Source organism: Gracilinanus agilis, chromosome 2, assembly GCF_016433145.1.
Source record: "Gracilinanus agilis isolate LMUSP501 chromosome 2, AgileGrace, whole genome shotgun sequence".
Lineage (NCBI taxonomy): Eukaryota > Metazoa > Chordata > Mammalia > Didelphimorphia > Didelphidae > Gracilinanus > Gracilinanus agilis.
In genome coordinates, this window is record NC_058131.1 from 496891558 (window position 1) to 496907287 (window position 15730).

At 34.8% G+C, this 15730-nt stretch overlaps 1 pseudogene; it reads right to left on the minus strand.

Annotated features, from left to right (window-relative positions):
* Positions 1–12143: 12143 nt before the first annotated feature.
* LOC123234025 overlaps positions 12144–15730 on the minus strand; it is a 112062-nt pseudogene continuing 108475 nt past the window's right edge.

Consider the following 15730-nt stretch of genomic DNA (forward strand, 5'->3'; position numbering starts at 1 on the left):
CATAATCTAAGGGAAGGCTTTCATGACCAGCTTTCCAATGAATAAGCTAAAGGAAGGAAACCCTTTGAAAATATTCCTGTGGTAAAAGAAAAGTAAATTGACACAGCATTGTCAATTTTGCCAGCATTCTGGGCAGAAACACTCTTGTTCTTTTAGCTAAAATCAGATAAAAAGCCTTCTTTATCTGCTTTCACAAAACTAAACACCTAATCCCTTTTACAGTCATAGATTTGTACAATTAAATACTTCTCTAGGGATTTCCACTATTGAAGAAAAATGATGGTAATATTAATAGGATGTGAATACATGTGAATCCCCTGTTGTCAGCATCACCTGAGTGTATTGTGAAGTGATCATTTACATGATTCTGCTTTAGCAACAATAAACAATGATCAGATGGACAAGAAAATTACTAGAATTTAGTCTAGAGAAAATATCAGTCATAAGCTAGCTCTCCTTTTAGGAATTGCTTGTAATAAGAAAAAAAAAACTGTGAACTTCTTGTAGTCAGGGTCTGTCTTTTGTTTCCTTCTGTTTCCTCAGTGCTTAACATGGTGACTGTCCACATGATGGGCCCTTCATAAATGCTTATTGCTTGATAGTCAAGAAGTATCTTTGTTATGGTGTTATATGTATACATATATAAACAATCTAAATCAGTGATGGACAAACTATGGCCCAAGGGCCAGATGAGGCCCCTTAAAATGTTCTATCCAGCCTTGTGACCTTATTCCTAATCTGATGAATACAATGAGTAGGATATAATACAATGAAACTTCCAAAGAGTTGCCTTAGAAACAGACTGACAGATGAGCATTTCCTTTCCTTTGGCTCCCTCTTTAAAAAGTTAGCTCATCATTGCCCTAGACCAGTGGTGGGCAAACTATTCCCTGTGGGCCAGATCCAGGCAGTAGTTTGCCCATCACTGCCTTAAGCCATTCCCTAATCACTACGCCCCCACAACCAGATGTAGTGATTAGGGAATTGCTTAAGGCAGTGATGGGCAAACTATGGTCTGGATCTGGCCCACAGGGAATAGTTTGCCCATCACTGCCCTAGAAAATATAAAATGCCTGGGGATCTTTTTGCCAAGACAAACACGGGAATTATATGAACACCACAACAAAACACTTTTTACACAAGTAAAACTAGATCTAAATAATTAGAAATACATTAATTGTGTATAAGTAGGATAAGCTAATACAATAAAAATGACAATCCAACCCAAATTAATTTACTTAGTCAGTGCCATACCTATCAAACTACCAAGAAACTTTTTTATAGAATTAGAAAAAAATAACCAAGTTCATATGGAAGAATAAAAGATCAAGACTATCAAGAGAAGTGATGAAAAAAATGTGAAACATGGTGGCCTAGCAGTACCAGATCTTAAACTGTACTATAAAGCAGTGGTCATTAAATCAATAATGTACTGGCTAAAAAATAGAAGGGGAAATAACCTTAGGAAATAGTCAAGGGATAATTGACCTCAGCACGCTAGTGATAAACTCAAAGATCCCAGTTTTAGGGACAAGAGTTCACTATTTGACAAAAATTGCTAGGAAAATTGGGAAAGAGTATGGGTAAAATTAGTTTTAGATCAACATCTCAGACCCTATACCAAAATAAATTCAAAATGGATAAATGACTTAAATATAAAGAGTGAAATCATAAATAATGTGAACATAGAATAGTATACCTATCAGATGTATGAGAAAGGAAAGAATGTAAGAACAAGCAAGAGATAGAGAACATTATAATATGTAAAATGAATAATTTCAATGACATTAAATTAAAAAGGTTTTGTACAAATAAAATCAATGCAACCAAAAGTAGAAGGCAAGCAATAAATTGGGAAAAAAATGTAAGAAAACACTCTGACAAAGGTCCAATTTAAAGCAAGTCTATCCCTAATTGATAAGTTGTCAAGGGATATGAATAGACAGTTTTCTGATGAAGAAATCAAAACTATCAATAATAACAAGAAAAAGTATTCTAAATCCATCCTTGCTTAGAGAAATGCAAATCAGAACAACTCTGAAGTACCACCTCATACCTATCGGATTGCCAATTCAACAGTAAAGAAAAATAATAAATATTGGAAGGGATGTGGCAAAATTGGGATACAAATAAATTGCTGATGAAGTTGTGAAATGATCTAACCATTTTGGAAGGCAATTTGGAATTATGCCCAAAGGGCTTTAAAAGACTATCTGCCCTTTGATCCAGCTATAACACTACTGGGTTTTACTCCAAAGACATAATAATGAAAAATGTTTGTACAAAAATATTTATAGCTGCACTCTTTGTGGTGGCAAAAAATTGGAAAATGAGGGAGTGTCCCTTGATTGTAAAATGGCTGAAAAAATTTTGGTATCTGATGGTGATGGAATACTAATGTGCTATTAGTAATGATGAATTGCTAGATTTCTATATGAACTAGAAAGACCTGCACAAATAGATTTTCAGTATAAAAAACAGAACCAACAGAACTTTGTACACAGAAAGTGAAACACTGTGACACAATCAAATGTAATCGACTGCTATAACTAGAATTTCAATGATTCAGTACAAGCCCGAGGGAATCATGTGAAAGAACACTATTCACATTAAGAGAAAGAACTGTGGGAGTAGAAAAGCAAAAGAAAAACATATGACTTTATCACTTGTTTATATGGCCATATGATTGGGGATTTTGGTTTTACAAAGTGACTTTTACAAATATGAATAATATAGAAAAAGGAATTCAGCAATAATACATGTGCAATCCAGTGGAATTGCTTGTCAGCTCTGGGATGGGGGATATAAGAGGGGAAGGACAGAACATGAATCATGGAACCATGGAAAATATTCTAAATAAATGAATAAAAATTAAATTAAATAAAAAATAACAGTTCAAGGTCTGAATATAAAAAATGTGGTGATTGCTGATATGCTAGTATCTGTAGGGAGAAAGATGAAGCTATGTAAGGGTTCTCCTATAATATAGTCATCAAATAACACCATAGCAGAAGAAGTTTTAGAAAACATGGAAAGTTTTTGGGAAATTACATCAATATCTAACTACTATATAGAATAAAAAATCTGAAAATTAGATCATCTTATTAAAAGTTTAGAAAAAAAAACAAGGAGAATGAAATATAGAAAATAAAAAGTAGTGAGGGCAGCTGGGTAGCTCAGTATATTGAGAGCCAGGCATAGAGATGGAAGGTGCTAGGTTCATATCAGGCCACAGGCACTTCCAACCCCCATTGCCTAGCCCTTACCACTTTTCTGCCTAAGAACCAATACATAGCATTGATTATAAGGCAGAAGATGAGGGTATACTTTTTTTAAAGGATCTAACAATTTTTAATAACTCTAAACAAAAATTTATATTTCTGTAAGTAATAAATGGAAAAGAAGATAAGCAATGCAGTGTCAGTTTTTTTAAAAAACCTTTATTAGAGAGGCTTGAAAATAAAAGAAATTAAAAGAGAAATCAGGAAGAGAAAAGATGTTGAAATTTTTTGTTCATCTATATAGTTTAAAAGAACTTAACAGAATGAAAACACTAACTGGATCAAAGCTGAAACTATGTTTGTGTTCCATGAATATAATGAATGACAAAACATTTGGAGCAAAGAAGGCAATATCTTTAATTTCTGGGCAAAACTGGAAGGTAGTGAATTCAGATAAGATCTATAATTATTTAGTTAAACACTATCAAGCAGAGAATGCATTAATAGCAAAGTACTTTATCAATTTCATATCTTAAATGGGTCTAATCTCGTATCTCTTTTAAAAATCACACTTATGAAAAGATGAGAATATTAATGCCCATTCCATGTATATGTATATGTTTTTATTTTTATATGAAATACTCCATGCTTTTTTGCTAAAAACTTCTTATAAGAACATTATATATTGTGTGAGGAGAAGAAAAAGAAGGATCAGGATGTTCCTGTTATAGAGAAATAGTTTATTATCAATTCAAAGACCAAATAAACCACCTATAATATCTATATCATCTTAATTATCACAAAAAAGTCTATCAAGGGAAGAAAATAAGATTGTGAAAGTTAAAGAGATTGATGAGTATACTGAAATAAAAGTTTAATAGGAAGAATCCAAATAGTATAATTAACATCTATACAATCCTAGTCTTAACATGTCCTTTTAGAATATTAGTATGACAGGCAATTGGTTTTGATCACGTTCAAATACTTGATTGTGTACTCTGTTAAAGAAGCACAGAACAAATCATTACCAAGGAGCTCTGTTAAATTTAATATTGCTTCATTGAAAGGAGGAAGAGAGTTGATAGATCTTCTACAAGATAAAAAGTTAGCAATTCGTAGAAATAATTTTAGAACTATCTTCATTTCATAGAGCAGTGCTAAAAAACAATAGGAGGTCACTGAATTTATCAAATGTAAGCAAAAATGATTGATCATTGGATATATTCTGTGAAATGATCATGATTCAAGAGTAAAATATGCAAAATATATGGACCTTATAAACTCAACTATGTTATATTGATAAGGAAACATTATTACTCCATAAGAAATAATGAACAGACTAATTTTAGAAACAAACATGGAAAGGCCTATGTGAAATCATGAAGAGTTAAACAAGTGTAAACAAAATAATATATTCCGCAACAGAATATTGTTTTAAGAATGATTTGTGTATGTCCATCACATTAAAAAGAACTGATAAATAGAAAAAGTAAAACAATGTTTCATATATATGAATATCTTTTTGTCAAATGAGGACTCCTCTAATGGGGTGAGGGAAGAGAGAAGGAGTTAAGTGGACATTTCAATGTAACAAACAAATAAATTTAAATTAAAAAAAAAACCAAGCAAATGGCTTAGTGAAGAAGAGTCCTTATAAAAATGGACAAGTTTATTTTGAGGATATTATATCAGGACATTTCCACCAGAAATCACATAGAGGTATGCCTTAAAGAGCTAGGATTTGTTAATTGATTATACATTGAATTAGTAGAATTTGTGCAAAAAGTCAATGTAGCTAAAACATAACCTCTAAAAGATAGCTCTAAAATAGTCAGGCACCTAATTATCCACCAAAAGATCAATAGTCTCTTTTGAGTAACAGATGAGGCAGCTAGATAAAACAATGGATAGAATGCTAGGAAATGGACACCAGCAGAACTAAGTATGAATCCAGCCTTAGACATCAATTATCAGCTGTGTGAACTTAGATGAGTGACTTAACCTTCATTTGCCTTAGATCTTCATCTGTAAAAGGGGGTAATAATAGCATCAACCGGAAGAGTTGTAAAGATAAAATAATCTCATGAATTGCTTTGTAAATCTCATCAAGCTAACTAAATGCTAATGATTAAGCCATTGTTTATGCGTATTTATCGTAAAATGTGTGTATATGTATACTGTGCATGTATGTAAATGTATAGTATGTGCATATATGTGTGTATATGTATTGTATAAATACAAATCTCAAAATATTGATAATTCAGTAAATAAAAGCATCTTTATAAACTGTTATAAGGAAATAAAGGAAATGAGCAGGAGCAGGAGCTGCTGAAAGGCAGAGAAGCAGGAAGATTCCAGAATTCTAGGGAAGTAACAGTGTGAACTTTTTTTTTTTTTTTCTGGGAGCAGGTGAAATCTGGAGAGGTTGAGAGAGTGTCTGAACACCTTAGGTGGACCATATGAGTTTGACTATTTCTCCCTCTCTTGTGTTTGTCCTTCTGATACAATTATGTTCCTGTGTGTGTGTATTTGGTTGCTTCTGATTGAGAGATATTCCTCCAGAGCTGCTGGAGACATCTAAAGCCATCTGTCAGTGAGATCCTTTCCCTTTGAGCCCTTGTTCCTAGTTACCCTCCAACCTTTCCAACTCTATTCACCATCTGGGGGGAATTTGGTTAGTGAGGTGTATGTATTGTAGGAACCGGGACATTTAGGTTGAGAGGTTATTAATAGTGCAGATACCAACTTTAAGAAGATAACAACTGGATTTGGTGGGAGGTTTCTTTATAGTCTTTAGTTAGATCATCCTAATTCCCTTCCCTTCCTTTTCCTTACCTTGAATAAACTCTGTTTTATATCATTTGGGTATCCTGTAAGATTTATCCTGTTCGCCTTCCCAAACCCTGAGATACTTCTGATTACTGGTCCTAAAAATCATTCCTTGACTATCTGAAATCCCCATACCACCAAGTATCATTTAGTTACTTATTTCAAGGCAGAACCAATGTCCACAACTGTATCGACACAATATTGACATTTTACATAATTTAATATTTTATACATAAGAAAATTAAATTGAACAGGGAGGCTGTACTTGTCTCTTCCTAAGGTGTTTAGGAAATTGAGGGGGAGAAACTTTGAAGAAATTCCAATTCCTGCCATATTTAGTCTACATTTACTTTCTCTCTTCTTAAAAATTTAAATGTATTTACAAGTTAAATGTGCTTTAGCAGTTGCAATTTATTAAGTAGAAATACAAAAATGGCCTTAGTAAATTACAATGCACATCAGGAAGTTTAATTTAAAGCAGTTCAGATAAAATATTTTGAATCTAGCTGACAAAACACCATCTATTTAAATAAGGAATTAATCTAATGCAATCAACAGAAAATTGCTAAAGTGTCAATGGCAATTCACTTGTAAAAAGTCCAGGCCAGTACCTTCAGCATGATTTTGCTGTTATATCTTTCTTGATTATTATTGGGTGATTTTGTATTTATCTTCCTTTGGTAAATGAGCCTAGTAAGTAAGAGTAGAAGATGATATTTTGTTCCTACTATTTATCACTCCCCTGAAATCTTAATCCTTCTTATAATATCATAATTATCTCGCTGGGAAATAATTGTGATGTCAGATTCTGGTTTTAAGTGGAAAATAGGAAGTAGAAAGACATGTGGCCTATTAAGAATAAAGAGTTGTGAGTTCCAGGGGTGAAGTCAAGAAAGCAGGGTAATCCTCTGCAGCTATGTGCCACCATGAGAAACCTCTCCAACCAAGATAAAAAATATCACCACAAAATGAACACAGGAGCGAAAGAGCCAACTAGGAGACAGAGCGAAACAACTTTCTAATTGTTTAGATCTAGTTTTAATAGTGGGAAAAGTGTTTTGTAGTTGTGTTCTTCTGATTCCTATGTTTGTCTTGGCAAAGAGATTCCTAAATATTTTATACTGTCTAAGGCAGTGATGGGCAAACTATGGCCTGCGGGCCAGATGTGGCCCCCTGAAATGTTCTATCTAGCTGTGCAACATTATTTCTAATCTGATGAATACAATGAGCAGGATACAATACAATGAAACTTTGAAAGAGTTGCCTTAGAAACAGACTGTCAGATGAGCATTTCCTTTCCTTTGGCCCCCTCTTTATGCAGAAGAAAACTATATAATCAATCACATAGTTTGATAAGGATATGATTAGGATTTTGATGTTAAAAGATCACTCTAATGCAAATATGAATAACATGGAAAAAGGTTTTAAACAATGATACATGTATAAACCAGTGGAATTGCTTGTCAGCTCTGGGAGTGGGGAGCGAAGGTGGGGGGGTCATGAATCATGTAACCATGGGAAATATTTTTTTAAAAAAAGAATAAAGAGTTGTTTTCATGAAAATTAATTTTACAAATACAGCGAACCTTCTTTATTAAAAAAATCCAAACATTCAAGATGATTCAACCCCTCCCCAAATACTATCATGCTCTTTATTATATTAAGTTTTAAAATATATCTAATATGATACATCAGTAGAAGACTGGGAACTTTCTGGTAAAATTTGGGTTGTTTTCTATGTGACGTAAACCTTGTAAGATAATATATTTACAATCCTTTCAATTAATGACCTTGGAATTTTTTTATTAAATAACAAATAAAACACTTACTATAATCATCATTTTCTTCATTATTGAACATAAAGCTAAGAACCACATGACACTTTCTTTCCTCTCTCATGAATTCTTCATATTACCTAAAGCAGAAAAAGGGGATAATTTCTCACTTTTTACTTTCCTTTATACACATTTATGATGAATCTCTAGATACTACTGTCTCTCCCCTCTCTCTGTCTCTCTGTCTCTAACTCTCTCTCTCTCTCTCTCTCTCTCTCTCTCTCTCTCTCTCTCTCTCCTCCCTCCTTTCTTCATATCCATCTGTTTATCTATCTAGCTATTTGTTTTCATGTAGCTAAGTGCAAATTTCACTTAAGAAGAATCTGATATGAAATGACTGCCCCTACAAATGGAGGTTTATTAATTACCACAAACAATAGTACAGGATCATTTTTTAAATAGTCATCAACCCTGGAAAAGCAAAATGTATGGTAAATTCACATTATTACATATATGACCACAAATGGATAATGAACTGGTTCCGGTAGTGAATATAAAAAACCAATATGCCAGATGATGGCTGGAAAAAGGTTAAATTTTTCCATTGTTCAGACATGTAGGGGAAAACCAGGAGGGACTAACAGTATAGAATGCCAATAAAGAAAGACCATCCAGATTCAGAAATAGGCAAAAGCATAAGAAGTGCTAGTAAGATCAATTTTAAAAGACCTAAATTTCTGAATGAAATGTCTTGCTCCACATAAGTAACCCAAAGAGAGCTTTTCATTGAATGTTCTCCAAACAAATACTTTTTTTACATGATGGAGTAAAGCAGGAGTGTTACATTAAAATAGAAATGCATTCTTGCAGTTCGTATATTGCATTAGAAAAATGCTAACGTTAACTCTGTTGCATTTTTATTTATTTTATTATACATTTCCCATTTTGTTCTGTTTCTGTCATTCATTAGTTTTTGTAGTCTGCAAGTCTGATACCCTTGGAATAAAGGTCTTAAATTCTAAAGGTCATTTTTGGTTATTACATAGCAGAAATAAATAATCTTATGAAATTAAAAACTAAACAGAAAAGTAATGAATTATTTTCTAATGATCATTTTCCTCCCTATGTACACTGACTAAAAACTGATGCTTAGTTTTAATATACTCTTAGGATGTAGCTCATAATAATATTTCCCAGGTAAATAAGATTTCCTACAGTGAACTCCATGTCAGAATTTTGACTATAAAGTTTTTGTTATATAATACCTAGCAGCAAGTCAATGAGTTTCTTATCATGCCTGATGTTTGTTGAAAATAGTGAAGATAAAAGTGTAAAGCATGATGTAGAGTGTGAATTACAGAGAAAGACTTGTCTATTGAAACCTCACTAACCTAAAGAATGGATGTGAAGAGAGCTCAGGAGGTCTTAAATAATAGTCTACTTGCAAATACTTCATTTATGTAATTAAGCTAGTTTCCAAATACTTTCAAATGATGTAATTATCATTGCCTTTAGAAACCAAATTAATGAGAGATAGCATAATTCAGTGATATGTTAGTCACCTCAAGAGTCAAAGGGCATGAGATCAAATATTATCTATTCCACTTTTTTTTCCATTTGTTTCAGTTATATCCAACTCTTTATGAAACCATTTGGGGTCTTCTTGGAAAGACATAGGCTTGGTTTGCCATTTCCTTTTCCAGCTCATTTACAGATGTGGAAATGGGGGCAAATAGAATAAAAGACTTGCCCAGAATCATATAACTGAAGGTGGATTTGAACTCACATCTTCCTGATACCAGGTTAGGTACTCTATTCATTGTACCACCTAACTGTTTAAACTTCTATTTTTCTACCTGCATGAACTTGTTTTAATTTTAAACTGAGGGAGTTGAACTATATCACCTTGAAAGTTCCATTCAGTTCTAAATCTATGATCCTCTAATAGAATCTTAGGGTAAGCAAAAATGCCACTGTGATTACAGAATCCTTACAAAGTGTGAATTTTTTCATATTTAAATGGTTGAGGAAAAAGAAATGATTTCAGTATGTTTTGAAGGGAAATGAAGGCACTATTTCAATTTTTAAAAGTTGCATTTTTAACTGCCACATGTCACATGAATAATTTGTTTCTATGAATTATTATTCATAGGCAATATGCATTTAGCATTTGAATGTCTACTCATAATATTTCATTTTGTACATATGAAATCCCTCTAATGGATGCAAAAGAAATATCTCATTACTCCATTTAGAGATTAGGAAGCTGAGAACTAAAAAGAAAAGCAATGTGTCTGTTGCAACCCAGCATCCTTTTGCAGTGCAGCCATGCTAGTGGCATCCTCTCCCAGCTCAGTTACCTCCATGTTCTGATGGGGATGAATAATAGGGTCTAATATTGAGGAATCACTTCTGGTTCCAGGTAGGGGAGTGCATAGTCTTCCTTTTCTCACACTATTCAGTTTGTTTGACTTCCATCCCTGTGCCTAGGAGACATATTAAAGCTTAGGTTTTGCTTCATACCAAACAAATGGAGAATAGGAGTAGAGGAGTACTAAATATACAATATGAATCTGGCATAGGACAAGTATGTATTCCTTAATCAGAAAATAAATGTGCTAGTCTTCATTGCAAGAGGAAGCTTCCTCATTTAAGAATTCCCTGTTATCAATGAATTCACAAGTGCAATCTCTGTCCCTTACCCTATCTTCCAGGGATTCCTCCTTGGATACAACAAAATTTGGGTTCAAGGTTTTGTTTGTTTGCTTTATCTTATTTAACTTTTAAAGATTTTCACTTGTTTCTGAATTCAACAATATTGTACGAGTTATTATACTTTATGTTGCATTATTAATTTCTTTGTCTCCTTCCCATGGTCTCAGACAATTGAAAAAAATGCAGTGTTTCTTAAGAGTTCAGTTGAGAATGGTTCCATGCTGAATCTAGTAGAAATAACTGAAACATTGCCATGAAGGTTATTTCAGTGATATCCTAAAAAATGTCAGTAGAGACAACCAATCAAAAGAGAGGACCTACAAATAAGGGCAGAATCATGGAGCAGTATCAGAGATGAAGCCAGGAAGACATCAATACACACACACATACATGGAGTTGTACATATATTTGCATATGGATATGTATAAAGTGTATGTGTATGTATGCGTATAAACACATATATAGCCTTTAAAAAACTGAAAGTTAATATTGAGAAAGCTGGCTGAGCTTTAAAGAGAAGAAAATGTATTGTTCCATATCAATCAGCTCAGAAAAGTCCCCTAGTCAAATAGATTGGTTTTGGTATAATAGATATAGGGAGGAGTGTAAATTAATTTTTTCTTGCTAAAGAACCCTTTTATTTAAAAAAAAGTTTTTCTAAAACTCTACCATTTTAAAGTGTTAAAAAAATAAAGCAAAGATCTATGTCTATTGCAAAGATAAATGAGCTCATAATCTAATCTAGAGAAAAGACATTTTCTGTTTCTATTAGTGCCAGCAAAAGAACTAGCCACATTTCCTATTAGTGAAAATAAGCAATTTAATAAACTGCTTTAGTTTCTCACAGGTATTGTAAATGGCAACTGCTATTAGAATTTGTTTCAATAATGTAATAGATAGCCTTATAAAGCCTACATATCTTAACAGAGGATAAATTAAATTTGGCCCTCAGATGGCTTTCACATGTAAATTCAGCTTTTTTTGAAAAATGTTTTAATTTTTCCTTAATGATCTTGCCTGTTTTGCACAACAGAGGCCAGTAAACTTTCCTCATCTCTTCTGACCTTTTTAAGTTCTACTGCAGCCAAGGAAATTTTTTAGTTTAACTTCACTAATTGCTAGAGAAAAGCAAAAACAACACAAACACATTAGCATGCAAATTAAACTGTAGTTTATTTCAACAACCTTTCATATGTACAAACCATTACAATGTTTCTTAACAGAGTGGGAAGGGGAGAAGTTAAAAAATTTATTTTGGGTAGCCAGGATATGAATAAATGGAAATATCTCCTAGTTATTATAAGGTTAACTTTTTTTTCAGAAATATAAATTTTAAATAAATATCTTAATCTAGGGAAAAATAACTAGAGTTTAATGGGAGGAGAGGCTATTGGGGAAGGGGACAGGTGCATTATCTATTCCCTTCTCCAAGCGATAGGAGGTAGCAGCATCACTGGGGGAAATATGGTTAACATTGTCTCTCTCCACACTCTGGAATCTCCTTTGCATTGGACACTTCATCCATGGGCTGAGTGTAGTCCTAGGATGTCACAACCAAAAGGAGAATCATCAGAAGAGAATAGCAGATGGGGCAACAAGTACCTCATTCCCTGACAGGCTGGATCTGAGGAGGGTCTAGGGGTTTGGAAGTCTGGCTAATCAGAAGGGGCTTAAATATCTTGAAAATGCTGTTCAGGGGTCCAAAGGATATGCTTTCTACAAAAACTTTGTGGTGATCCAGTACTCCAGCTCCACTGAAGCTCCCTTTGCAGCCCAAGTGGATCATGACGCAGCTTTCCACAGTTTTTTGCAGCCACTGGGCACTCTCCTCTGGAGGCGCATCCACTTACCTGCTGAGGAAACCATGGGCCAGCAGGACCTCCTTGATATGTTCTTCCAGAGCACTCAGCACTATGTTATTGATCAGCTCAGAATCGTTAGAAGTGGTATGGAAATAGAGTAGATGGATTAGATCTAGGTTTTTCAGCTTCCCCCTGCTGGGTGAAAATTGTGATGGTTCAGTGCCCCAGGAGAAAAATAAAAAGCAGCAGGAGCAGGGAGGTAGCTAGATGGAGAGAAGAAGCAGCCATCGTGCCCAACTTGATGAAAGCCACCAGTCTAGACACCATGACAATAGCATTGAGCATAGCTAACTTAAGTCTGAAAGTCTGTGGCTTCACCCCCAGGGAATAAGTACTCGAGGCTGTCCAGAGGTGCATCCTTGAAACTCTTGAGCACCAAGGGGCCATGTTTGGTGCTCTCAGCTATCACCACTCACTGAAAATAGCGAAGTCCAGGTACCCCCATGTACTGGGGGAGATAATCCCCTTGTGCTCACCCAAGGCCCAGAACTGCATCAAAGTGTACTCTCATAGGTTGACCTTCACCTTGATCACTTCAATCTTCTGCCACAGGGACAGGGAAAAAGCCTCCACTTCCCCTGACAGAAGGGAGTAGTTGGCTTGGTCTAATGGGGGCTCCAGAGCCCTGAGCAGTTCCTGTTCTTTGTCCTGATGCTGGTCATCAGTCAGCAGAGGCTGGTGGAGAATGTCAGGATTCTTGGGGATGGGGTAGTACAGTGCTTGCATCTGGGTTAGGATGTTCTTACACTTGTGCACAGTGTAGAATTCAGCTTAAAATGCAGAACTCAAGGAAAGCAGATTCTTCAGAGGGACTTGAGTGAAACTGCTGAGAGAGATACCCCAGCAAATGTACTTGCTCAAGGGAAAATAGCACTCCTGGTACAACTGGGTCCAGTTCGGAGGCTCTGCATGTTTGATTGACTTGGCTGACCATTGGGTCTCTTTTACTAGCCATTACAATGCTTTTTTCATCCATTTTTTACTGTCATGTAAAACACACTTTCATATTTGGTCATTATTGTAAGAGCACACTCATACACAACAAAAATCCCAAAATAAAATCAAAGATATATTGATGTAAAAAAAATGACTCCAACAGTTCTTTCCCTAAAGTTTCCCTGAAAGTGGATAGCATTCCCTGTCACAAGTTCTTCAGGATTGTCCCAGTTCATTACATTGCTGAAAATAGCCATATTTTCACAGATAATCATCCTCCAATGTTGCTGTTATTGTGTACAATGTTCTCCCAGTTCTGCTCATTTCACTCTGCATTATTTACCAAAGATCTTTCAAGGTTTTTTTTTTCTGAAATCATCTTCCTTTTCATTTCTTAAATCACAATACTATTCCATTATAAACATATACCAAATTTGTTCAACCATTCCCCAATTAATGGGCATTCACTCAGTTTCCAATTCTTTGCTACCACAAAAAGAGCAGCTATAATTATTTTTATACAAGTATATCCTTTCCCCTCTTTTTAAAAATTATATATTTGAGATACAGACTCTGTGGGATGAAATTAATTGTATAATTCTCAGAGTAATATTTAGCTTGTAACACCAATTTCCAAGACCCCAGAAAAGCTAGGGGCTTGGAGTAGAATTTCCCCCTTCCAATAATATTTTTATTTTTTCTGACCTCTTTTCAAAACCTTGACCTTATCATTAGCCTGTGAAGGATGCCAGCTCTAGGAAGAAGGGCAAGATAAACTGAGGTAGAAGGAACAAGGAGTTTCTAAGACATCCTGTCATTGGACTCTACAAAATGTAACTTTTCTTGCTGTCCCCAGAAAGATCAACCAAATAAATCATTAGTTTTTGATCATGGGGCTTTCTTTGGGTACATAATGTTGAAAATCACATACTCAAGATAGTGAGCGTTTCCTTGCTAGTATCTTATTTAAAACTTTTGCATTTATATTCATTAATGAAATTGGTCTATAGTTTTCTTTCTCTATTCTTGTTCTTCCTGACTTAGGTAACAGTATCCTATTAGTTTCATAAAAAGAATTTGGACAACCCCTCATTTTTCAACTTTTTGTCACCACAAAGAATGGAGCTATAAATATTTTTGTACAAGTCTTTTTCCTTATTATCTCTTTGGGGTACAAACCCAGCAGTGGTATGGCTGGGTCAGAGGGTAGGCATTTATTTAAAGTCCTTTGAACGTAGTTCCAAATTGCCTTCCAAAATGGTTGAATCAATTCACAACTCCACCAGCAGTGCATTAATGTCCTAATTTGGCCACATCCCCTCCAATATTTATCACTTTCCTTTGTTGTCATATTGGCTGGCCTGCCAGTTGTGTGGTGGCATCTCAGAGTTGTTTTAATTTGCATTTCCTTAATCAGGAGGGATTTAGAATACACTTTCATGTGCTTATTGATAGTTTTGATTTCATCCTGTGAAAACTGCCTATTCATGTCCCCTGACCATTTATTGACTGGGGAATGGCTCAATAAATTGTGGTATTTGTTGGTGATGGAAAATTAATGTCCTGAAGGGAATAAAGAAATGGAGGATTCCATGTGAACTGGAATGATCTCCAGGAATTAATGCAGAGCAAAAGGAGCAGAACCAGGAGAACATTGTTTTGGTTTTTTTTTTGTTTGTTTGTTTTTTAAACCCTTGTACTTCAGTACATTGTCTCATAGGTGGAAGAGTGGTAAGGGTGGGCAATGGGGGTCAAGTGACTTGCCCAGGGTCACACAGCTGGGAAGTGGCTGAGGCCGGGTTTGAACCTAGGACCTCCTGTCTCTAGGCCTGACTCTCACTCCACTGAGCTACCCAGTTGCCCCACCAGGAGAACATTGTACACAGAGACTGATACACTGTGGAACAATCGAATGTAATAGACTTTTCTACCAGAAGCAATGCAATAACTCAGGAGAATCCTGAGGAACTTAGGAGAAAGAACTCTATCCACATCTAGAGAAAGAACTGTGGAACCAGAAATGCATTAGAAAAATATATGATTGATCACATAATACAATAAGGATGTGATTACGATTTTTGATGTTAAAGGTTTGCTCTACTGAAAATATGAATAACATGGAAATAGGTTTTGAACAATGATACATGTATAACACAGTGGAAATGCTTGTTGCCTTTGGGATGGGAGATGATATGGGGAGGGGGTCATGTATCATGGAACCATGAAAAAATATTCTACATTAAAATTTAAGAAAAGAATTTGGTAGGATTCCTTTTCTTCCTATTTTCCAAAAAGTTTAGGTTCTTTAAATTTTTTTTTAGTGGAGTTCATTGATGGCTTGTTAAATTTCTTTTTCAGATGTGAGAGTATTTAAGGATTCTATTTCCTCTTT